We start from the raw sequence: 25,445 nt of genomic DNA on the forward strand, positions 1-25,445 counted from the left end.
TGACATAATGTAAAACAAACATCAGATACGCCCCTGGAAATGACAGTATAGTGCGGTGTAGTACACTTACTACATAGCTCCTGATGCCCCCAGACCAGCGGACTTGCTCATAATTTTGCTCGGGTGCTGGCTCACTCGCACCTACCTCATCTTTACTCCTGCCAGCAATAAGCGGTCATCGGTGGGGACGGCTTTAAGTAGGGAAACTAATTTGTGTGGAGAGGGCCACTGGTCTAGAACACGACAGAATCACAGACTAACAGTAAAATACAAACAATAACATTATAATGCACGTGAAATATATACAAGGGATCCGTGCACAAGCGTGCAAGTAAAACATACACACATGCACAAACATTTAATAAACGAAACACCATATCTTACCCTTGTTAATGGACTGATAAAACTACAAAACTAAATTCACTCAATGAATTCTCTCGAATAAAATAAAATGACATCCACTGGGGTTGAACTTGAATTCTCCTGTTGCCCGCAAAAATGTGGATCTACTGTATTTGTCATCATTCTTCTCCTCAACCTTCTTAGATGCCACAACCTCCTCAACTCAACAAATCAGATCCAACCATGCCTCAATTTGCCTTGTTTCTCCCATATGAACTACTTCTTCCTTCAACTGCACATCCTCCTCTAAGATTATTACTGCAAAGTAAGTCACGATCATTACCATTCTCCTGAACCAAATATTAATCAAGATTAAATTTAGATATACCACTGCAACCAGCATTATTCCTGGAAAAATATTATATTTTTCAAAACAGCAATGCACCAGAGGTTCCATACTTAACCATCGCTTAACCCAGCATTCCTTAAAACTTGATAACTTCCAAGGGATCAGAAAAGAAAATTGGCTTTCACCTTTAGTAACCTTCAAAAATGTCTTAACTTTGACCCACATACCAACTCTAATAACATTACCATTCCCTTTTTGAGATCGAACATCTGTTTAGGTCTCGGCTAAGCGCGCGGAAGCGCATTCTCGCCGAGAACCTATTGTCGGCGGGTGTGCTTCCCAGGAGACAGACACTCCTGGCCGCGCGCATCGCTTGGAGGAGATTCCAAACTGACACGCGCTCAAGTACGAGCGCTGTTGCCAGTTTCTTGCAATGCGCGCGCTGCTCCAGTACGAGCGCTGTTGCCAGTTTCTTGCAATGCGCGCCACTCCAATACAACACACTCATGCACAGAACCACACACACAAGGGCACACACACGCACATACATATAGAGACACCCCCCCCCCACATACACACACGCGCGCGCGCGCGCACACACAAGTGCACCGAGCCCCCCCCAGCGTCACCGTCGCACACATACATACACACATGAGTGCACACATGAGTGCACACATGAGTGCACCAAGCCCCCCCCCCCCCCCCCTAGCCCTTTGGCCAATGTCGCGCAACCTCCTGCTGGCGGCTCCGGGGCTCTCCACCGCTCATAGGAGCCCCGGGCCGCAAGACTCCGCCTGCCTCCTCTTCAGGACGGACCATGTGCTTATTTTATGTGCTTTTGTTGTGTCTTTTGTGATAAAAGCTCAAGAGTTCCTGATTCAAAAAGGATACGTAAATATGATGCTGCTTTGTGTGCTAAGCTAGGTAACATAATTAACCTGTTAATTAGCAAAGGGGATGGTAACAGAATAGGTCTCAATTCTTTAATTATTATTGTCTTGTGTTTGTTTAAATAATAGTTTCCAAAGTGAGGCCTGAAAAAGTGGTTCAGAAATATGGCTGACAAGGCTGCGGATACGAAAAGCTTGTCCAGAGTAACATTTCGCACATGCGCAGCTGTGAAGGATTTTTCCTGCAAGGCCTAAACAAAAAGAATGTTTTTTGATACAGTGAATGTGTTCACGGAGCCTAGCCAAGGACAGAGTTATGAGATGTTTGCCAAGGTTAGGAAGTTATCTTCGGAAGGGAAGAAAATGTAACAAAATAAAGGAAGCAGAACGCGGTTGAATCAAAAGGACAATAGGGCTTGTATAAAGCTCGAATATGGTCAAGAGTCAAATGACCTATTGGTGGACTGGCTTGGAACAGCCAATGAGGAATGAGATTTTCAAGAAAAAATGTATAACGTAGAAATATAAGCTAGTGAAAAAGGTATGAAGTCTGACATTGCGATTATGGAAAAAACTCTTACTTTCCGAATCCTGTGAAGGCGACAAGCTGTCGGACTTTTGAAGCACATAAGGACAGCAGCCTTTGTTTTTTCCCCTTCTAGGTGAGATGTGAGGCAGACAGGGAAATAGATTTAGGGAAAGGAAACACATTTCTTTGCTATTAATTCATGTTTCTGAGCTCGCTATTGAAATGTCGGTTCTAATTCAGTTTTCTTATTAAAATTCTACTTTCTTATCTGCTTATGAAATAAAGAATTATTACATTAAAATGCTTTTCTTTTATGAGAATAAAGTTATTAAAAATTAGATTCGAAAAGACAAGCTGGTCTTGTTTATCCATGGTCTAGTTTCCATTAGTTGATCCATCAACCATAGTTGATTGATTTAAATGAAAAATCGTTTTTATATCATGATAATGAAAAATAAACTGCAGTTATATATAATAGTGTAAATATAATGTGTATAGACTATACATCAAATCACATGATTCAGTTGCTCAAAAGTTGTCTCATTGGTGTTATGGGCCTGTTTGAGTGATTATAAATAATGGTGAGTATTGAGGTGTAGGTAGCGTTTGTGACAATTTTTCTATAGGAGCGCTGGATCAATTCCTTGGTAGCAGAGTTACAGATACTATGGTAACTGATATGTTACATGGTAATTACATAGGATATATGTCTAAAACATGTTAAGTTTGTTCAATTGTTATATGTAGTCGAAAGGTTTTTTCCAGCAGTGTGAAAACTCCTAGTTGTGCCGGCATAAGAGTAGTGTGACAAGTGAAGTTACACAGTGCATTTGCTCTGTTTCAAATAGTGGTATTGTCGAATATCATTAGTGTTGTGAACGTACAGCACAAGTTTAGGGAAATTCTAGGTGTGTAAGGTAGAATGTAATAGTGAGGATTGTCTATGAAATCGTAGCTTTTGAGTATAGGGACTACTTCTGTCCTGCTTTAAAACTCACTGCGAAAAGAGTAGTAGAATTTATCTAATCTTGAGTGAAGGGTAAGAAAATCGTTGTCTCTTACTGGCGAGTGAGGATTTTTATTGGTGGGTTAATGTCCTACTAAAGATTCATTTATGCATGGTTAGGGATTCCGCATGAAAGTACGTAAATGAGTTTGTAATACTTGATCGAGTGAAACTCTGAATTGTTTCTAAGGAGGTGTAAAAATCTCTATGTGCATTCGGAGAGAAACGACTTTGTTATTACTTGTTAGAAGGGTAGGGTAAGGCTACTTACTTTAATTAGGCGAATTTATATATTCTGTGAAAATAGCGTCGTCTATTTCACGCGAAAAGAATACTTGAATGCATGAGAAAACTATTACTTTATTTTAGCGAAACAGACAAATGGTTTGTTATTTGTGGTGTTACTAACTGAATTTCATTCGAACGTTTTGTAAATATGGCGCTGTGAAAATTTTCTGTAAAGGAGGTGTCAGTGTAAGGAGCGAAGGGGGAGAGAGAAGCTGCAACGGTAGCATACGTCACTAGTGCCGCGCTGTGATTGACTAACATACGCCACAGTATTCGCGCACAGATTGGTTCCCGGGACAAGGCAAGCTTACAGCTGATTGGCTAGTTGTGAGAAGCAGTTATTCTATTGGTTGAGCAGAATAGTGACATAGCTTAACCTGATTGGCTTATTGGTGAGTTTCGCGCACGGATTGGTTGGTGTTGCGGAAATACAATTTTCTTGTTGCGATCTTTTTCGAAGCTTTAGCTTTTCCCTTAAATACGGAACTACAAAAAGTTACTGAAAATTTTTATTCAGATTTAACTGAATTACATCGAGAAAGAATGAGGATGCCCGACTTAACACTTAATCAAAGCTTAACATGAAAAACCCCAATTGGTGCAGACTCTGATTCAGAATCACCAGAGAAAAAGTATTAATAAGATAAATTTAACCCCAGATGGTAAAATACTTGGTCGGAAAATTGAAAACAGATTTGGAAGAAATATTGGAACTGACACTTTAAGGGCATATCGGGATGATGAATTATTATTTATTTGCAAAAGCATCACATGGAAAACGAAAGACATTGAAAACATGAATAATTCAGGAAGGATTACACATATAAAAGATTTAATTGCAATTTTGAGAAAATGGGGTGAATTAAGTAAATGGAGAGCAAAATGGACAACGAAAAGAGATGAAGATAGAACAAGTTTAATTTTTCTCGTAAAAGAAAAAGATAAATTGGTAAATGAATTTCCAATGAGAGAAATAGCAGGTGGGGGTTTTGTGCATGTCCCATGGAAAAGACAGGATTTTTTACTGTTTACAAATGATTTCCCCGTTTGAGAGAAAAACCTGTAGAATGGTATCGACAGGTAGAAAAGGTTTGTGTAAGTTTCAAAAGTTTTGTGGGTTGATCTTGATTTATTTATTTTTATTTTCAAAGTTTTATATAGCGCGAACAAGATCTTTGCAGATATCAGAGCGCTTTACAGAAACAAGGGGTAAGGGAAACAAGAGAGTGATTAAACAAACTTTTGGGTACAATATAGTAGTAGGTAGTAAGTGAGTAGCGAAATAGAATAGCAATCAGACGACATAACTGTCCCATCAGATATTTGGACAGAATGTAAAATATCTATAGATTGGCCTAGAGAAGAACCTATTCGAGACAAGGTAACAGGTGCTCCTTCACCAGATGTAATGAAGATGTATGACAAAGTAATTGTATTTTTGAAAAGCAAGATTCCTCCTAAAGAAATAGATTGGGTTAAAATTGAGAGAACAACCCAAGAACCGAAAGAATCAGTGCATTCATTCTTTGAAAGATTACTGCTGGTATTCAAACAATACAGTGGTTATGAGCATCTGAGTGAGAAAGACATGAGCCATTTTATATACAGATTTGTATATGGCTTGAGACCTGAAATTAGTGAAATGATATGAACTGGAATAGTTGGGTGGCATAGTTGATGGCAATCACAAACAGTTGATATTTTGAGAAAAGCAAAATACTGCAGTGATGAGATAAGATGCTAAACAAAAGAAACTAAAAGAAAAAGCAATGTGGGCACAAGTGAAAGTGGCTGAGCAACAGTGCACGCGTGTGTATGCGACGGCGAGGAGGGTTCTCTGTATGTATGTATGGGTGCGTGTATGTATGGGTGCGTGCGTGCATGGGCGCTCGTGTGTGTCTGTATGCGTGTGTGGTGTTGGAGCTTCCGAAAGGGGGGGGCGGGGTAGGGGAGCGTGTGTGTGTGCGCGACGGCAGGTTCTCTGTATGTATGGGTGTGTGCGTGCATGGGCGCTCGTGTGTGTATGCGCATGCGTGTGTGGTGTTGGAGCTTCCGAGGCAGGAGATGGGCACGGCGCCGTGCGCGCACACGAGGTCAAATCTGCGCTTGTGCCACTCGTGTCGACATTCCTAAAAACGGCTGACAATAGTTGTTGAGCAGACAGCAATCAATGCTTCGCATTGAATGCAGGTCGAGCTCGACCTAAAAATGACCTACAGCAGTTTCAATACAGTTACATTGGCCTGGAATTTAATATGCTGCTAAAGTAATCTTTATTGTAACATATGTGAAGGAGGTATAGTTTACAACCTTTAAAAATAGTTTTGACTCCATAGAAGGGCATTTATGATGGCATGCCCTATAAAGGAGAAAACAGCTATCCCCTTGGAGGCATTTAAGCTGGAAATGGGCCTGGATTCCCAGTGGGTACTTGCATTGGCTGGCACCCTTGCAAGAAAACATAATTTCTGCTGAGCTCAGGTGGCACTGGGCTTTCTTTACTTTGATTGTGTTTCTATTCTGTGGTGGAATAAGCTGTTTTGGGACAGGTGGTTATTAAATATGACAAAGAAAATAAGTCTTGTATCTATGCGTTAGGGATTGTGTTGCGAGTACAGACTTGCGATCCTATTGAAAAATGATTTCTTACAACTACTGTAAATTGTGTACATATAGACGTGTGCATGCATTCTTGGAGATCCTCCTCAAACCAGAGTGGAGGAGGAGATTCACCTGTGAAAAGCTCATGTCTCTCTCACGTGACTTGTAATACATCAAGTGGAAGAGGTTGGCGGACTGAATGAATAAGCAGAAATTAAGTTCAAGTTAATGGTGACATTGTTATAAATATGTTACCAAAGAATTGAAAGGGCTGCTACTGGTTCTAGGAGATGGAAATGTAAGAAAGCGTTTTTAAATGTTTTGTAATGGCTTATGAGCCAATAAAATAAATATTTTTAAAAATAATGGGTCTTGCATAGTTGAACTCCTTTCTTCTTAACTATGCACCAAAGAACGTTGATGAACTAAATGATTCCTAACACGATATGTGCAGCTCCTAGAAAACGTCTCTAGTATTGGGAGAAGCTGGCCACAAACCGCCTAGCCAGGCCTGCTCCCCAAGGCTGCTCCGGCTTCAGAATTAAAATAACCTTTTTAACCAATACTCTGGTAGTGAAAGGGTTACTTTCTAAAATTATGAAAGGAAAGGGATCCGTTCCCACACCAGGGCACTCCACTTCTTTGCTTGGTTCCAACCGCTCCAGCGCTTAGACCTTTGTTTCATCTTATTTCAAGAAGAAAACTAAGGCTCAGGGGGGCGTAGCAACCCAGGTAAGAAGGCTGGACCAGGCCTGGGACCCACAGGCCTGTCCTACTGGGGATGCATCCTTCACTGCAGGAGAGATTCATGACTGAATTTGAACAAGCATTTGCAATGCAAAAGGTCTTGCATTTACGCGAGTTTGAGCTATTGGCATTCAAATTGAGAATGCCTTTTATTTATATTTTGGTTTATGAAACAAAAAAGGCAATGTCATTTACAATGCCAATAGCTTAAACTTGCGTAAATGCGAGACCTATTGCATTGCAAATTCTTGTTTTTCTTCTTACAAACTTCAGCAAAAGGCCACATGCAAAGGGGGCGTGGCTTGGGCGCCGATGGCGATGGTCGCCTGAGAGCTCGGCTCCGGGACTGAGCCCGGGATTATCCTGTTACTCGGAGGCCGCGGGGCACCCTAGCCCCCGCAAATCGTCGCTCGGCCCAACTGGACCCCACTGAGACGCCCGGCACGGCCTGGACGGGTGGTGATCTGCCCGAAACACGAAGTTTGAGGTCCCGAGGAGAGCGACCCAATATGGCGCCCGGACCCCTTTGTCCCCTTGGACGGGGCCATTAGCCTGGATGAACGTCGCTGGTCATAACGTGCCCTCCGCTCTTGTGTTTTCCTGGAGAGTGAGGAGCTGGACTCTGCCCTGCTGAGGCCCTGGTATTGATGAATGCGCCCGGGCGATCGGAAGCTCCTACCATAGTAAACCCCGGCACGCGGACGCCTGGAGGTCCCGGCGGTGGTGGCGACCCCCGACGCGGCGCTTGGCTGCATCCCCCGATCGTCCCGATCCCATGGGAAGCATAACCCCCTGGTGCCACAAAGTCTCTGGAGGTGTGGGTGGCCCTCGTTCCGGATCCTCGTCAACCAGACGGGCCTGCCCGGCCTGGCGCCGAGTGTCTCCGCCTCCTCCTCAGCGCTCTCAGACGACACGGTGGTGGCGCGAGCCGAACCTGTGGAGATCCACCTGGCCCTGGAGAAGAGGATCACCGGCCTTCACCCCGAGGGCCTCCATTCGGGAGAGTTATAGTCGGCGCCCGCACTCGGTGGCACCTTTATCTGAGCCCACACTGTGCGCTTCCCGCGATATGGGGAAGCCGAGAGGGGCCAAGGGGCCCACCCCGGCCGCCTCTGACTCGGAGACCCCAGACAAGGAAGGCAGCGGCAACCCGGGGGACGCTGGTGGCGCGCCGCTGCAGCAACAGTTTGATCGCGTCCTGGAAGCGATTGCGACCACACGCTCGGCCCTTCAGCAGGACATTGCCCAGGTGGCGACGAGCCTGGGCCTCCTCGGGGCGGATCATGGCAAGCTATCGGACAGGGTCAAAGAAGTAGAAGGCTCGGTGAAAACCTTGGAGCCGGCGCAGCGAACCCTGGCCGCGGCAATGAAAGATGCTCTAACCCGGATTTCTGCCCTGGAACAGCGAGCGGAGGATGCGGAAGGCCGTAACAGGCGCAACAACATCCGAGTGGTGGGCCTGCCGGAGAAGATCGAGGATGGCGACATGGTGGCCTACTTGGAGGCCTGGCTCCGAGACACGGTAGCCCCGGAGGGCCTATCCTCTTTCTACACCCTTGAACGGGCTCATAGAGTCCCAGCACGGCCACCGCAACTGGGCCGTGCGCCGCGCCCGGTGGTGGCGCGCCTCCTGCATTTTCGCGACAGGGACCTCATCCTCAATGCCGCTAGACATAATGGCCCCTTCAAGGTGGAGAACAGCCAGGTGAACATCTTCCCGGACTACACCTATGAAACCCAACGCAGGCGGTTCTCATTCTTGGCGGTCAAGCGCGAGCTCCGGAGCGAGGGCATTCAATACTCGCTCCTATTTCCTGCAAGGCTCCGCGTCATTGTAGATGACAAGACTCAATTTTTTGATACCCCGGAGGATGCCTGTAACTGGCTTGAACTTTATAGAGCTGGGAAAGATGGCTTCGCCTCCGCATCTCAGACAACGGCGGAGCCGGGACAGCGACGGCGGTCCACGAGGGTGCGGAGTCGCCGGGGCCGTTCAGGCGGCCCTACTACTGCAGAGACATCGACGGAGCGGAAAGGTGTATTGGAGGTGTTGTCTGCCCTGTCTGGGTCACGAGAGGATGCCATCGCAGAAGAAGAGAACCCTGGTGACGAGGGGGCATCGACGGACTCGGAGAACTCGGTGACAGATAGTACCGGCACACCGGTGATTACACCAAAATCGGTTGAGGACCTTCTTGATGGACAGGGTTGACGGGGTGAGCTGTATCCTTTTGGGTGGGGGCCCGTAGCGGGGGTGGAGGGAGCCGATGGTCCAACATGATCACAGGAGAAGCGGGGGGTGGGGTGCCTTGCCTTTGCCCCGAGGGTTTCCGTTACTGTTTAGGGCTTGCTTTAGTCCTGGCAGCCAGGGCATCGAGGGCCCACTGCCACCGCCCAGCCCGCACCTGGCCCTTAAGGCCTTCCTACGGTGGCGACCGTAGGATTAGTTTGGGACGAGGGGTTTCCTGAGGGCATGGTTTGGATGGGAACTAGATGGAGTTATTTGGGTCCTGTTCTGGGGAGGGTGGGCAGGGGTTTGGGTAACGTAAGATCTGTTAAGTTTTGGTTGGGGGAAATGGCCGCCATCAGTGTTGGGGGGATTGTTGTTTGCCTATTGCTGAGACCCAGATGGGGAGACTTTGCACGCACAGTATGGGACAATGGCTGACGTTGCTAATGTGAAGTGTATTACTTGGAACGTGCGGGGGCTTCATACCATGTCTAGGCGGCACAAAGTCCACGCTTATTTAGTGCGTAGGGGAATACAAATGGCGCTACTGCAGGAGACCCATCTGAACAAGGCGGAAGGGGCGGCGCTACAGCGTAGATGGAGGGGACAGGTCTTCTACACGTCGTACTCAGCGTATGCCAGGGGGGCGCTAATCTGGATCCGGGCTGGGGTTCCCTTCCAGGTCACAAACTCAGTGGTAGATCCCGAGGGGCGTTACGTGGCCATCTCTGGTACTCTGGGGGGGAGGGACCTGAACGTTTGCTGTGTTTACGCACCTAACATGGACCAGATTGCCTTCCTTTCTAGGTTATCGGGCTCGCTAGCCCACTTTTTCACGGGGCCCCTCCTGCTCGGTGGGGACTTCAATTCAGTGGTGGATGTGGAGACCGATCGCTCGCACCCGCCCCTCCCTGATTCTCCGGTCCGCCGCGTGGCCAAGGGCCGTAGAGACTGGCAGACACGGTGGGGTTTGACGGATATTTGGAGAGCGCAACACCCCGACACTAGAGATTACTCCTACTTTTCGGGCCTTCACGAGTTGCACGTTCGGCTGGACGGGTTTCTTGGCTCGACTGAACTGGTTTCAGCGGCCATCCGTTCCGAATACTTGACTAGGACCATCTCGGACCATAACCCCCTCCTGCTGGCCCTTCGCTGGTTTCCGGGGGCGCCGGCGGTGCCCACCTGGAAGTTACGCCCTGAGATCCTCGAGGACATTGTCTTCAGAGCGGACTTAGGTGATAAGATCGAGGAGTATTTCGCGTCCAACGGGGGCTCTGCGAGCTCGAGAGCGCTGGAATGGGACGCTTTTAAGGTGGTGGTGAGGGGTTATTGCATCACCAAGAAGGTAGGTATGAGGCGGGTTATCCTCGATGACTTGGAGATGGCCGATCGGAAGCTTCGGGAGTTGGAACTCCGCCGCCCCGGGCACCCTGAACTCCAGGGACGCACGGCGGAGGCGAAGGAGGCGGTGGCGGCTGAGGTCGAGCGGCTGCGCTGCTTCGACTACAAGGCCTATACGGTTCGGTCCCTTGCAGAAGGGGATAAATCGAGTGCATTGCTGGCATGGCTGGCTAACCCTACGCGCCAGACCTCACTGACGACATCCATGCGTATGGCGAACGGGACCATGGTGCACACTCAACCGGAGATTTTAGGCTGCTACCGGCACTACTACGATCAGTTATATCGCAGTCGTGCTGCCAAAGACCCCGACCTTCTTGAGGACTATTTGGGACCCCTAGAGCTCCCGGTGGTGGAGCCTGACGTGGCGAAAGCCCTAGGTTCCGATATCGAACTGGGGGAGATCCGCAGCGCCATCAAAAGGATGGCGCGGAACAAGACCCCAGGACTAGACGGTCTTCCTGTGAAATTTTATGCGACCTATGCCGACCTCCTGGCTCCGAGACTGGTGATTGTTTATAGAGAGGCGAAGAGGCTTGGCCGACTGCCTGGCTCGATGCGTGAGGCCCTGGTGGTTCCCCTCCTCAAGCCGGGGCGAGACTCAACCGATCCGGCATCCTACCGGCCCTTATCGATGCTGACGGTCGATTATAAGATTCTGAGCAGCATCCTGGCCTCGAGACTAGTTGGCCACATGGCCTCCCTAGTGCATGAGGACCAGGCCGGGTTCATCCCCAAGCGCAATACAACAATGAACATCCGTAGGTTGTTTCGCTTACTGGGTGAGCCGCTAATGGATGCTCCGTGCCCAGTGGTCCTGTCGGTGGACTTAGAGAAGGCGTTTGATAGCCTGGAATGGGACTACCTACACACGGTGTTGCGACGGTTTGGCCTCGGTGAGGGCTTCATCAGATGGACCGCGGTCTTATACGCCTCCGTGTCGGCCAGGGTTCGGGCGGGCCCATTAATTTCCTCACAGTACCCGGTAGAAAGAGGCACGAGACAGGGCTGTTCGTTATCCCCACTTCTCTTTGCGCTGGCGGTGGAGCCCCTCGCAGTGCTACTCCGGTCGGGGGCGCATTACAGTGGTTTCTGGACCCCTTCGGGCCCGCACCATGTTTCGTTATATGCCGACGACCTATTACTCTTCCTTGAGGACCCAGTCGAGGCCCTACATGGAGCTAAGACGGTGCTCACGGCGTTTGGGGCGGTCTCGGGCCTCCGAGTAAATTGGGCCAAGACATGCCTCTTCCCGGTTCGCAGAGGCACCCCTAGTCCAGTCCTCAATGGAGGACTTAGATGGGAACCTGACTGTTTCAGATACCTGGGGGTGTACATTTATCATGATCCATCTGACCTCCTGGACGGAAACATCACCAGATGCATTCGAGCTCTACGGGGGAATATGGACTTCTGGGCTACACTGCCGCTTTCGTTGGCGGGGCGGGTCGCCCTCCTCAAAATGGTGGCTCTCCCCCGACTGCTATACTATTTCCGGGCGCTGCCAGTTTGGATCCCGCCAGCCACGTTTAGGCTCCTACGGTCGACGATGACCAGATTCCTTTGGGGCTCGGGCCGCCGTAGAGTGGCCCTTAAGACCCTGATGAGGCCGAAAGCCGAGGGTGGACTTGCGGTGCCGGATTTCGAGAAATACTATCTGGCGGCGCAGCTCCAGACCCTCACCCAGGAGGTTGCCAGGGAATTCCGAGGCCCGGAGGACAGGAGAGGTACAGGGATGGCCAGGCATGTCCTATCTTTCATAGCTCTACGCCAACGTTTGACCTTACAGGACCTGACGTTGGAGGAAAAGACCATTCGCCTGTGTTGGAACCGGGCTCACGCCAGGGGCCAACTCCGGATACCGTATGCGCCGGAAATACCATTGGGGATGCTGACGGCGTTGCCCCATGGCGGGGATTGGTCACGATTGGCGGACTGGGAGGACGCGGGGTTGCAGTTGGTGGGGGATCTTTATGAGGCTGGGGTACTCTTGCCTTTCCAGGAGCTCATTGACCGCTTCGAGATTCCCCCCGGGGACTTCCTGTTGCACTCGGCCCTGGTCCGTGCGATCCAGGCGCATTGGAAAGGCGGACAGGAGGAACCTCCTACGTCTCCGGTGTGCCAATACGTCATGATGTCTGCGGGCACGGTGAAGGCGGTCACCTGCCTCTACGGTAGGTTGATCAATGAAGGGCTGACCCCCCTTACGACCCTCAAGGTCCGTTGGGAGGCAGACATAGGCAAGGAAATCCCGGAAGCGACCTGGTCTCAGCTCGTGCGGCGAGCTTGGAAGGGGACGCGTCACGCCCGTTTTCAGTTGGTCCACTATTATGTACTCCATCGGGCATACCTGACCCCGGCGAAAATCCAACAGTATTTCGCTACGGGCTCGGCAGCCTGCCCCAGATGCCCGGCGCCAGAGGCAGACCTCCTCTATATGTTGTGGGCCTGCCCGGGTCTATCCTCCTACTGGGTGGAGGTGGAGAAGACCCTGACGGAGGTGACGGGGAGACCCCTATCGGTTGATGCGGCGGTGGGTCTGTTGCATTGGTTTCCACATACCCCCAAAAACAAAACTTCCAGTAAATTTATTGATTTAGGGCTTCTCTTGGCCAAACGAGAGGTGACCAGGAACTGGAAGGCACGAGCTGGTCCGACTGGGAGCAGATGGCATAGCGAACTATTGAAGTGGGCGGCGGGGGAAAGCACGCTGAGATACCAACTGGCTGGGAGACAACGTAACGAAAAAGCACAGGAGACAGCGCTGGAATGGGAGACACTAGTGCAGGCCCTCAGAGACTATTGCGCCCCCAGCGACTCTGATAGTGAGATAGCAGCGCGCCCTGAGTCCCGATAGGCGATGGTGTTTTCTGTTACTGATACGCTCATCTTGGGTCCTCTCATGAATCCTATTGCGGTTGCTACCATACACTGATGGCGGGGTTGGGTGGGGGGAGGGATTTCTTTGCAAGTTAGTGTTTTGTGGGTGGGACTTTCTTTTGGGTTTGGGGGCTTGTTTAGAAAAGCAGATGACGGACAGTGGATTATCCGGACCAGCCTTTCGCTCCTGCTGAACCCCCACTGGATTTTATCGCCCGACTTTTGAACTGGGGGCTGGATGATAGTGTATAAAAACGTGCTGCGGGGGGTGGACGGGATGCAGTCGATTGATTTCAGTGTATTTTTGATGCTGGTCATATATGTGACAGTTTACTGATTCCTGCAATAAAAATATATTTCCAAAAAAAAAAAAAAAAAAAAAAAGGCCACATGCAGCACTCTTTGCAAAATGTACAAGATGTGAGCCGATAGCACTTCAAATTCACTTTCTTTTTCTGGAACTCTTGGCCTTTTACACTTTCTTTTAAACATGTATTAACAGATCTGGCTCTAACCTCAGTAACAACCTCCTCAGAAAACTCCTTAAATTCACTTTAATGTTCTAGCATTGTGGCTGGAAAGCTCCGCCTTTCTTAATGTAGCTAAGAATCTCCATTTATCAATAGCCTTTCCTATATAGCTGGATTTTTGGTATGCATAATTACCTGATCTCTAATGAGTTGTTCCTGTAAATGATCAAATTTACAATCGCTCGCTAATTTTCTTACCACCGCAATAAACTCCTCCACAGTTACATTTGCGTCTTTTTTCCTTGTAAAAACATGCATTTGCATTGCAATAGGTCTCGCATTAGGAAAGTTTGAGCTATTGGCATTGTAAATGACAATTTTTTAATTTATGTGTTGGTTTTGAAAATAGTGAAATTAATAGCTTTGTCATTTACAATGCCAATAGTTATAACTCGCAAATGTGACGCCTATAGCATTTGTAATGCAATGTGTTGTATTTACATGACTTCGATGTATTGATATTACAAATATTGATTGCTTTTAATTTTTTTTTAATAATGAATACTTAAATAAAAGTTGTTATTTATAATGGCAATAGCTTAAATAAAAGTTGTTACTTATAATGGCAATAGCTTACACTTTTGTAAATAACTTTTGTGAAGATTATGTTCAGTGTATTATATTGTGACGAAAATCCAAGAACAGAAGAGAAATATTAACATTTTTGGTGACATTTGTAATAAAGGTTGAAACATTGAGAGAAAATATTTGAACCAGTTGTTGCTGTTGAATGGTTGCACAGATTGATGCTGTGGTGGCGCCAAGTGATGCTGTATCCTTCAGTGATGCTGTGGCATGGGGGCGTTCTGCAGTGACGCGGGGGCGTTCTGCAGTGACGCGGGGGCATTGTGATAGAGAGAGAGGGCCATAGATAGAGAGAGAGGGCGATAGATAGAGAGAGAGGGCGATAGATAGAGAGAGAGGGCGATAGATAGAGAGAGAGGGCGATAGATAGAGAGAGAGGGCGATAGATAGAGAGAGAGGGCGATAGATAGAGAGAGAGGGCGATAGATAGAGAGAGAGGGCGATAGATAGAGCGAGAGGGCGAGAGAGAGAGAGAGAGGGCGAGAGAGAGAGAGAGGGCGAGAGAGAGAGAGGGCGAGAGAGAGAGAGGGCGAGATAGAGAGAGAGGGCGATAACATTTCTTAAGTTACTAGTGCAGAGGAGAAGTTGTACTGCCTCGAGGATTATTAGGTACAGGTATTTGTCCAGCTTAGTGGCACTAAGGAAGAATAAGAAAGGATGAAAGGCTGAGACAGTCCCTTCCTTTAAGGTTGCAAGCTGAGCTCTGCAGTATGCGCATTAAACCACTGATATACATTACCAGTGGCTGAAGGAATTCAGTTTCAGGCAGCCCACAATGTTCCAGCCCCTGAGCGTCAGAGTGCATGCTTAACTCTCTCCCATATGTGCATTAACCTGTTGACCAGCATGAGATGAATGAAAGGCGGCGAAGGATGAAAGGCAGAAGTGTACGATCATGCCACTCCTTGCCACTTCCTACAAGCATACACACCAGACTCACAGGCAGAGAGATAGAGATATATGCAGTGAAAGTTCACTCACCCAGCTAGATGAATGGGTGTTAACTGACGCAAAAATCACTTTCTTAAACCCACCTCCGGTGAATGTCATGTTCCTCCCCGTACAAGCTTGCTAGCTCCAGCCGTGTGCAGGCATATTTAGCAGCACGGTTCACACACAGACCCAGGGCTGGAAAGTTGTGAATGAATCGGTTAATGAAGCATCGAGGAAGAGGGGTTTTAATGGGCTCCGCCGCCCCAGCCTGGCCAATAAAAGTTGATGGCGTCGATGGAAGCGGCGAGGCCGATGCAGCCTGCCATGTGTGCCTTGTCAGGATGATGGGTGTGCAGGGAGCAGTGAGCGGTGTGCAGTGTGGCTGAGCCGGCTTTAATCACGAGAACTCTCCATAAAAGCAGAAGGCAAGGCGGAAAACTGCCCCTCCAGGAAGGACAGCGCTCTGTCCATCATCTCCTTTTGTTTGACCAGTTACACTGCACAGGGTCAGAATATATTTTTGTTTTTTATGGCATGGTGAAATTAAGTAATGCGCACAGAATAAAAGGATGTGGAGCTGGCGCCGGTACTCGAATCAGATTCCGCATTTTCACAAAAGTCGGCAGACCTGGCCGTAAAGCCACACCATCTCAGGGCTGTTGAGTAAAACCCGTGAAGCCATCATTTTTTCCGAACGCTGCTCTGTGCCACGTATACTTTAATAGTCCACCGCATGCCCCAATGTGCACAAAAAGCCGGAAATTGTTCGCACGGGGCCCGGTATAACCTAATATTGCACCATTTTCTCTGAACGATGTCTGTGTGACGCATACTTTAAAGTACACCACAAGGAATGACGGAAACTGTTAGCACATTGGTTCCTATGTCTAAACCTACATTCTACAGCCAAAAATTACATTTGCATCTATCTATTAAACACTTCGAAATCTCCACTAGCTATTCATCCTTCACAACAAGTCACATGTAAGTAAGATTTACTCAACATACACTGGAAAAGAGATAAAGATCTTCAAGTAAAAATTTAACAGAAGTGACAGACAGTAATAGCCAACAACGCGTACTGAATGACACCGCCAGAAAGTGAACACAGAAAGCACCTGTGACTTACTGGACAGCCCGCAAAGGCGACGCTGGGCCAGGCCTCGAGCAGAACAGGTTAATTTCATGGTATTTTGCGCCCATGTCCTAATGTCACGGTGCTCGGCCCATTTCACGGTCACTCAAATATAAAGGCCATGAAAACGGGTAGTTCAAGTTCAAAAATTTGTATAGCGCACTACTCGCCCAGAGGGTCTCAAGGCGCTTGTGGGAGGGGGGTACTTTACTTATTGAATATCCAAGTTTTAAGTTGCTTTCTGAAGGAGAGGTGGTTCTGTGTAAGGCGGAGGTGGGTGGGGACAGAATTCCATGTTTTGGCCGCTAAGTAGGAGAAGGATCTTCCCCCCATGGTGGATCTATGGATGCGTTGAATTGCAGCGAGGGCTTGATTGGACAATCATAGTTGGCGGATGGGGGTGTAAAAGGACAGGCGCGTCGTGTTGAGGCATTCGGGTCCTAGGTTGTAGAGGGCTTTGTGTGCGTGGGTGAGGAGTCGGAACGTTATCCTCTTGTTGACGGGGAGCCAGTGGAGGTCTTTCAGGTGACCGGAAATGTGAGCTTGGCGGGGGATGTCTAGTATGAGTCTGGCTGAGGCGTTTTGGATGCGTTGGAGTGTTTTCTATAGTTTGGCTGTGGTTCCGGTGTAAAGGGTGTTTCCGTAATCCAGTCGGCTTGTGACCAGTGCGTGGGTGACCGTTTTTCTTGTTTCGGTGGGGATCCAACTGAATATTTTTTTGAGCATGCGTAGGATGTTGAAGCATGATGATGAGACGGCGTTCACTTGTCTGGTCATCGAGAGGGAGGAGTCCAGGATGAAGCCCAGGTTACGTGCGTGGTCCGTTGGTATGGGTGCTGTTCCCAGGGCCAGTGGCCACCATGAGTCGTCCCAAGCGGAGGGGGAATGAGCCTAAGATTAGGACTTCCGTTTTGTCCGAGTTCAGTTTTAAACAGCTGTTCTTCATCCACTCGGCAACATCTTTCATTCCTTCGTGTAAGTTGGTTTTGGCGGTGTTTGGGTCTTTGGTGAGGGAGAGGATCCGCTGGGTGTCGTCTGCGTAGGAGATGATGTTGAGGTTGTGTTGGCGCGCGATGGATGAGAGGGGCCTCATGTATACGTTGAAGAGGGTGGGACTGAGTGAAGATCCTTGTGGTACGCGGCAGATGACTTCAGTGGGCTCCGATCTGAAAGGGGGAGGCGGACTCTCTGGGTTCTTCCGGTGAGGAACGAGATGATCCAGTCCAGTGCTTTTCCTTGTACTCAAACATTGCTGAGGCGTTGTATGAGGGTGCTATGACAGACTGTGTCGAAGGCTGCGGAGAGGTCAAGTAGGATGAGGGCAACTGTTTCTCCGTTGTCCAGTAGTGTTCGAATGTTGTCTGTTGCTGCGATGAGGGCGGTTTCGGTGCTGTGTTTGGCTCGGAAGCCGGACTGTGAGGGGTCGAGGGATTTGTTGGATTCGAGGAAGGCGGCGAGCTGACTGTTGACGGCTTTCTCAATAACTTTGGCAGGGAATGGGAGGAGCAAGATGGGGCAGTAGTTCTTAGGTTCAGTGGGGTCTGCTGTGGGTTTCTTCAGGAGGGCGCAGAGTTCGGCATGCTTCCAGCTTTCCGGGAAGGTAGCGGAGTTGAGGGAGCAGTTGATGGCGTCTCGGATATGGGGTGCGATGATGGAGTCTGCTTTGTTGAAAATGTGGTGGGGACATGGGTCGGTTGGCGATCCTGAGTGGATGGAGTTCATCAGGCGGATGGTGTCTTCAGTGGTGATTGGGTTGATTTGATGGTTTTTCAAGGGTGCTAGTTCGTCGGCGCTGTGGGTGATCCATTGTGTGAGGTTGGTGGCTGCTTGGTTTGGGTCCAATGATTTGGCAGGAGGGTTTTGGTGAAGCGAAGTGAAGAGCTGGTCGGTGGTAATTTTGTTCCAGTTTCTTCGGGGGATTGGTTGTGGGAGGTTGCGGGTCGTGGTCTTTTTGTAGTTGAAGTGAACGCAGCTGTGGTCCGTCCAGTGGAGAGCTGTGGTGTGGTTGAAGGAGATGTGCTTGCTAGAGGGGAAGATTGGCTCGAGCGTGTGTCAGGCATAGTGGGTGGGGGTATCAACAAGTTGTTTAGTCCGAGATTGGCCAGGTTGTCCAGAAGGGTGGTGGTGTTGCCGTCGCTTTTCTTTTCCAGGTGGAAGTTGAGGTCTCCCAGTAGAATGTAGTCCTCGTAGGGGAGGGTGTGTGGGCTGATGAAGTCAGTGATGTCTTCGCTGAATTGTGTGCGGGGTCCTGGTGGTCTGTAGATGAGGGTGCCTCTGAGTGTGGTCTTGGGGTCGGCATGGATCTGGAAGTGAAGGTGTTAGCGACTGCGAGGTTATCGTCTGAGCTGGTCGTGATGCGGATGGAGTTCTTATGGACGATGGCGATGCCTCCTCCTGTTTGGATGGTGAAGTCCTTTCGGATGATCTTGTAGCCGTCCGGGATGGCTATGGCGATGTCTGGAGCCGAGGAGGCGTTCATCCAGGTTTCTGTAAGGAAGGCGACGATGTAGTGTCGAGTAGGTTCCATAGTTCAATGGCGTGTCTGTGGACCGAGCAGGTGTTGAGTAGGATGCACTTCAGGTGGTTGGTGTTGTCGCTCTGTTTGGAGTCTGTGGATTTGGTGTGGGTCCTGATGCAGTCGAACTTGCAGGAGTGGCAGGTGAAGGGTCCATGGGTGTGTCCTGGGGCGGCTTGGTAGCAGTCTTGGAGACGGCCGGGGTGGAGTGCTGAGAGGGATGCAGCATCATATGTTATGCGGGTGGAGTGGGATTTGCGAGGACCAGGGGGTCTGGCGCTGGGCGCGGTCCAGGCGTAGACGGGCTTACCTTTGGCGCGCCCGCTGCGCGCAAAGGCATCTGTCATAAGTGGGTAGTGGAGGGGGGGGAGGGGCAGCTGGGAGGCGGGAGCGGGGTGGAGAGCCGGGCAGGGAGGCACAACAACAAACAACAAAATGGCAGCAGGCCAAAAGCGAAACTGGATTGGGGCACAACCGTAAAAAACGCTAAGCACAAATTAATTTTTCAGCCAAAGGCAGCCAAGCACAATTGAATGCTAGTGAATGCGCTTACAAAATATAGCTCTACGATAAATATATTAACAGCAGACAGGCACTAATGGAAGTTGGGGCAATGCGAGCTATCGAACAATCTGGCAGTAAAGCAATCTGGCAGTGTAAAGTGCTACGATACCACAACAGAGCCAAATGGAGGGAGGATTGTCAGACGGGACTTCTCCTGAAATGTCGGAGCAGCTGTTATTCCATCTTCCGATTCCAATAACAAGGGCCACAACAAAGCACAGAATCCAATCCATAACATAAAAAACAAGAGTAGAACTGTGAGGTTTAGCATTGCAGTTTGATGGGAGAGTTGACAGCGGATAGAGCACACGGCACAGAGCTGTATTTTAATGGGGAGCATGGCGGAGTAAACTACAGGGTACGGAGGTGTAGTTCGAGGGGGGGCATAGCCAAGTACACTACAGGGTATATAGGTGTAGTTTGATGGGGCATAGTGAGGATCGAGCAGAGGAGCACAGACTTGTAGTTTGATAGGGGCCCTGACGAGGGTAGAAGTGTGAGGCTTGGCATTGCAGTTCGATAAGAGGCATGGCCGCGGTAAAGCAGAGGGGCACGAAGTTGTAGTTTGCTGGGGGCTCTGGTTGGGCGGACAGCTGAAGGTTTTGTAGTGTTTGTTAATAGAACATACTCTCGGCATTGCTGTGGCGGGGGCGCGCATTCCTTTGAAATCTGATATGGGGAGGGGGTGGCGGATCCCTTTGAAGGCGGATGCCGAGGCGCACAGGCTCCGAAATGGTGTACGATGTGATTCAACACAGGAAGACACGTTATAACTCAAGCTCGTACAATTCACAAGCCTCTCTCTCAGAACTCCTTCAATAGAACCCGACCTGTAGCCATGCGTTTAAAGGCTAACATAGTGCTTCCACTGAACTATGTTGAAGGGTAGACCTACTCTAAATTGCCCTGTCTTTGCTGAATCGATGCCTCTTGAATATATTTTTAGGAGTGTCCGTGATTGAAGAATACCAGCTTTCTTTAGCGACCTTTGCAAGGAAATCATACATTACTGTAAGGTTTGGATTCTGAAGGTGAAAAAAAAAATCAGGCAAACAGAAAGATCCTGGATTCAGTATATATTTCCGAGTTTACTGAGGCGCCGGGGCACAGACGCCGGAGGGGCCCGTTGAATCCTGATTTTATTGCTCTGCAAGCAATAGGGTGGGGGGAGGTGGCATTTACTCAAGCAGTGTACGCGCGGTCAGGGTTAAAAAACAAATCCTCTCTCTCCCAACCCTTTCATTACTTAGTGCAATATTTATGAGGATTATCCCAAAATAAGAATGTGCTTCTCAGTTGATTCTCGGATTGGTAATATGCGAGGTTCTTAAAAGATGGACTCAGGCTTTCGGGTTGCCGCAGAGCGAGCTCTTTCAGACAAAGCTACGGAAACGAGAACAGTCTTGTTTCTCAGTGTTGTCACAAAGCCAATAAATCTTTCTGTCTAGATGGGAAGAGACACTCCCGAAGAGACTTAAAACATGAAGCTCGTTCATTTAAATGCCTGGGTTTTAAATGCGACACCGTTGTGTACAGAAGAGAATGGATTGAGGGGGGGGGGGGGGGGGGGGGTTTGAGGGTGAGAGGTGCCCGTGCAGCTGGGGAAGCGGTATCCGGTGTGCACCGAAACACGCTCGAATGCCTTCTTAAAAGCTGCTGACAGGAGGGGCTTAGCAGCTAGCAGCTGACTCGCTTGATGTTCATATCAGTAGACGGTAGGCACAGGAAATGAGAAAGAAAGAAAGAAAGAGAGTGAAGGAGCCCGAAAGAGAACAAGCACTAGGCATTGAGTGGTGGGGGCTGGGAAGCGGCATTGCGTGGCGGGGGAGCGGCTTCCTCTGAAGTCTGATGCAGAGGCATGGTGTGGGATGTAGCTGGCAATGTGCACGCGCCTGCCTCACATGAACTGTACCTAATCTGCAGTTTGGGAAGACTTTTCGGAAGCCTTACTATAAATCTCGCCCACCATCCCTACGGGGTGGCATAGGCTAGACCTAAAATGTATATTTCACAATGCCAATGCATAATTAGGGTGCAAAAGTGGAAGTCAAAATTCTCAAGTATATCAAAAACATTTACATCACCACCACCTTGTGTCTTAGACATTTCTTCATACACTTTCAACACCTCCTAGTCCCAGAGAATGTAAAAAACTTTTTTTTTCCTTGCTGCAGGCATTTTTCCATTCTCATCAATACTACCAAGAAAGTTTAATAGGCCTTATACTCCTCCCATTTCATGCATAGACTTCCACCTGCAGGCCAAAACGCTTGAAGGGGGTGTAGTGAAATACTTTGTGTGGCCATGTTGAAAACCACAAATTAAACAAGCACTGGCGTTGCCAATAGGTCTCGCAGTAGGAAAGTTGGAGCTATTTGTTTTGTAAATGACAAAGCCCTTTATGTTTTTTAAGTGAAAACAAAAATAAAAGGCATTGTTATTTGCAATTGTAATAGCTCCAACTTTCCTACTGCGAGACCTATTGGCAACGGAAAGAACAACACGAGTGGTGGGTGAAAACCACGAGGGAGACGCACGCACGGAGACAAAGTTAAATAATGCGTCACCAACACGACACACGAAAGAAAGAGAAAAGGAACGACGGAACAGTGGGATAGGAAACATTACCTATGAAAAAGGGAGACACAAAGGAAAATAATGGAATGTAAGGAAAAAGAAGCAAAAATATACGTGAGAAAAAAAGAATTGAAAGGAAAAAAAATAAAGACAAGTACGGGAAATGCAAGGGGGGGGGGGAACAACACGAGTGGTGGGGAAAACCACGAGGGAGACGCACGCACGGAGACAAACTGAACAAGCATTTGCAATGCAATAGGTCTCGCATTATTTAAGTTTGAGCTACTAGTACTGTAAATGGCAATGTTTTTATTTTTATTTATGCGCTATTTTAATTTTCTTTGCATAAAAAGGTACATATAAAATATGTGTTGTAGAAAAGTCATTTATGCAGTATTTACATTTTCTTTGCATAAAAAAGTACATATACAATATTTATTGTAGAAAAGTTAAACATTTTAATGATGTGCCCAAATAATTTTTATATGTACATTCTATTTGCAAACGGATGGGGTGGGTGGGGGGGGGGGGGGGGGGGTCAGAAAACTGAAGGAGGGCCTCGGGCCAGAACATCCTAACAATCATATTTTTTCATGTTTCAAATTATTTGTGGACACTTTTTCCAAAACAACATACTTGCAATTTAACAGCGAACAACAGGCTGACTATTTGGCCCCACCCCCTTTTGCGCCTATGACCCCTGTCCTCACGCCCTTCCCAGTGGAACTCCGGGCAATTTGTGGTATCCCTTAGTAAATCTTTTTAATTTCTAGCACACGAAAGGAGACCACAGTCACTTATGTGCCTGCGTCACCGTGGTGGATTCAAGAAGCTTCCCACGGCGTCCAGTTCTTACTGGAAAGCCGCTGTTATTGGCGAGCTCGCACTGATCCTAAACAAAGTGGTATTTTCTGTGTAACTGGTCCCCCCGGCCAGGGCAGACTGAAGTGGCTCTAACCAGATTTCTACTGCTCCTTGCTCAGTAATTGCTGCTTCTACATGCCGGCTGCAAACCTGAAAACACCTGGAGATCTTTTCCGTCCGTCTGAATTTCTTGAATTTAGCGGTTGTGTTTTTAATTTGCTACATTAAAATATTAATGAAGCACTCAACAAGAGGAACAATAAAAATACACCCTTTACATTTGTTTCACACCATACTATCCCACTGAGACACCCACACTGCCTTCAGCTACAACCCAGTTGTGCCCGGCTATATATACCTGGATGCAGCTCAATTCAAATTATGCACAAGAGTGATATGCTGCCTGGAAAAAAAAGTACCTTCCTGGAAAAAGCAAACCCTCATATGGATGCAAGATTAAGTAAAGCATGTGAAATGTAAGTAGAACAACATGGCTACCTTAACACTTTTATACTAATTATCCAGAAATCAAGAGTTTTTTTTACTGAAACTTTAAGCACCACTACAGATCTCGGGAGGGACCAGTATCATGGTCCATGGATTATATCCTATTAACCGTGAGCAGTATGGTTTACAAAGACTACATTCCTAAAAACACTGAGCCGTGGTACGCATTTTATAAACTAAAATAAGGAAAAAAGCGGATAAGGATCACATTAATCGGTTTCCACTCCACCCATCAACCAGGTATTGCAGTACCTCCAGGAATGGTGCATCTCATCACCCAGGGAAAACAATGCTGTTCAAAGAAAGAGGAGAAAACAAAAAGCAGTGCTTCGCTGGCAAACCCTGTAAAGTGGCACTACTGTGTTTAGGTGTTAATAAAACTAATCTGGCCACTTTGTGAACGATCTGTAATGCTTTAGTTATTTATTTATTGTATTTTGAACCCTGAGAGTGCAAATAAGATGATCAGAAGGACAGAGGTTGAAACATATGGGTACAGATGGGTGGATGTCAGGCAGTGGAATACATGTATAGACTTTTTTTCCTAGCTAGTTCATCTGTTCCATCTGTTGTCTGCCTGTGGTGCAAACTTGTGTAAGAAATGTGGCCTCAACCAAAGTAAGGTCATCAAGGAGCAGGAGGCCCGAGGCTGCACTTTGGAAAATGTCAGAAACACTTCCAACAAAAGTTTTTCGTTTTTCTTTCTTTTTTGGATCCATTTCACAAGGGAACGAAGCACTGTTTCAGCGAGAGAGACAGAAAGAGACGGGGCAGCTGACAAAGGCAGATGAGGAAAAGCGGACTTCAAAATGAAATTAATCATACCTGAATACACTGGCACCTAAAGAACCTCCGCAACAGAAGCAGGCTGCACGATCGGGCACCGACCAGTTCTTTGCTTGCCGCTCCTGAGATGCATGCTACACGAATCACGGGCAGCCCCCCTGGTCCCCCCACATTGGCAGGCCACAATCAGTGATGGATGCGTGCCACACAGAGACGGTACAGACCTGGCTGCCTTCAGCTCGAGGGGTGGGCGGGGTAATTATGTGCCTGCGGCCTGCGCAGAGGCAGGCCCATTAATCATCGGACCTCCAGGCTCCAGTTCGTGACTGCTGTGCGCGAAGCGCTCAGAGAGGTGTGTGATTGTGGGCTCGTCACCCAGTTCAGAGAGAGACAGAAAGAGACGGGGCAGCTGACAACGGCAGATGAGGAAAAGCGGACTTCAAAATGAAATTAATCATACCTGAATACACTGGCACCTAAAGAACCTCCGCAACAGAAGCAGGCTGCACAATCGGGCACCGACCAGTTCTTTGCTTGCCGCTCCTGAGATGCATGCTACACGAATCACGGGCAGCCCCCCTGGTCCCCCCACATTGGCAGGCCACAATCAGTGATGGATGCGTGCCACACAGAGACGGTACAGACCTGGCTGCCTTCAGCTCGAGGGGTGGGCGGGGTAATCATGTGCCTGCGGCCTGCGCAGAGGCAGGCCCATTAATCATCGGACCTCCAGGCTCCAGTTCGTGACTGCTGTGCGCGAAGCGCTCAGAGAGGTGTGTGATTGTGGGCTCGTCACCCAGTTCAGCAGTAGAATTGTCCTGCGACCAGGAAGTCAGGCAGGCCGGGGGCGGTACTGCGGGACACCTCTGTGACGTCATTCCCGGGCCGCGCTCTGATTGGCTGCTGGCCCGGGACCTGACGTGCAGGAAGAGGAGCCGGCAGCAGGAAGTGGCGTGAGCTTTGCGGCCCCGGGGCTCCCGTGACCAGGAAGGAGCCCTGGATACTGTTTCCCTTAAAGTCCCGGTCCCGAGATGGGGGACCGGGTGAAGACCCGCGGGGCGAAGCGGGCGCACTGAGGAGGCGGGGCTCCCATGTGGAGAGAGAGCCTGCAGCTGCGGAGGAAGGGAAGGAGCCTGGAGACCCGGGGATCGCCCGCCAGACACCGGTGAGTGGAGCCGGGAGG

General features: G+C 48.7%; 1 protein-coding gene across 1 annotated transcript in view; it reads right to left on the reverse strand.

Annotated features, from left to right (window-relative positions):
* The window catches only part of LOC147702435 (chromobox protein homolog 2-like), a 168,804-nt gene that overhangs the window by 128,403 nt on the left and 14,956 nt on the right, over positions 1-25,445 (reverse strand). The gene's annotated exons all lie outside the window — the stretch shown is intronic.

The sequence above is a fragment of the Lissotriton vulgaris genome, chromosome 7 (genome assembly GCF_964263255.1).
Source record: "Lissotriton vulgaris chromosome 7, aLisVul1.2, whole genome shotgun sequence".
Taxonomy (NCBI): domain Eukaryota; kingdom Metazoa; phylum Chordata; class Amphibia; order Caudata; family Salamandridae; genus Lissotriton; species Lissotriton vulgaris.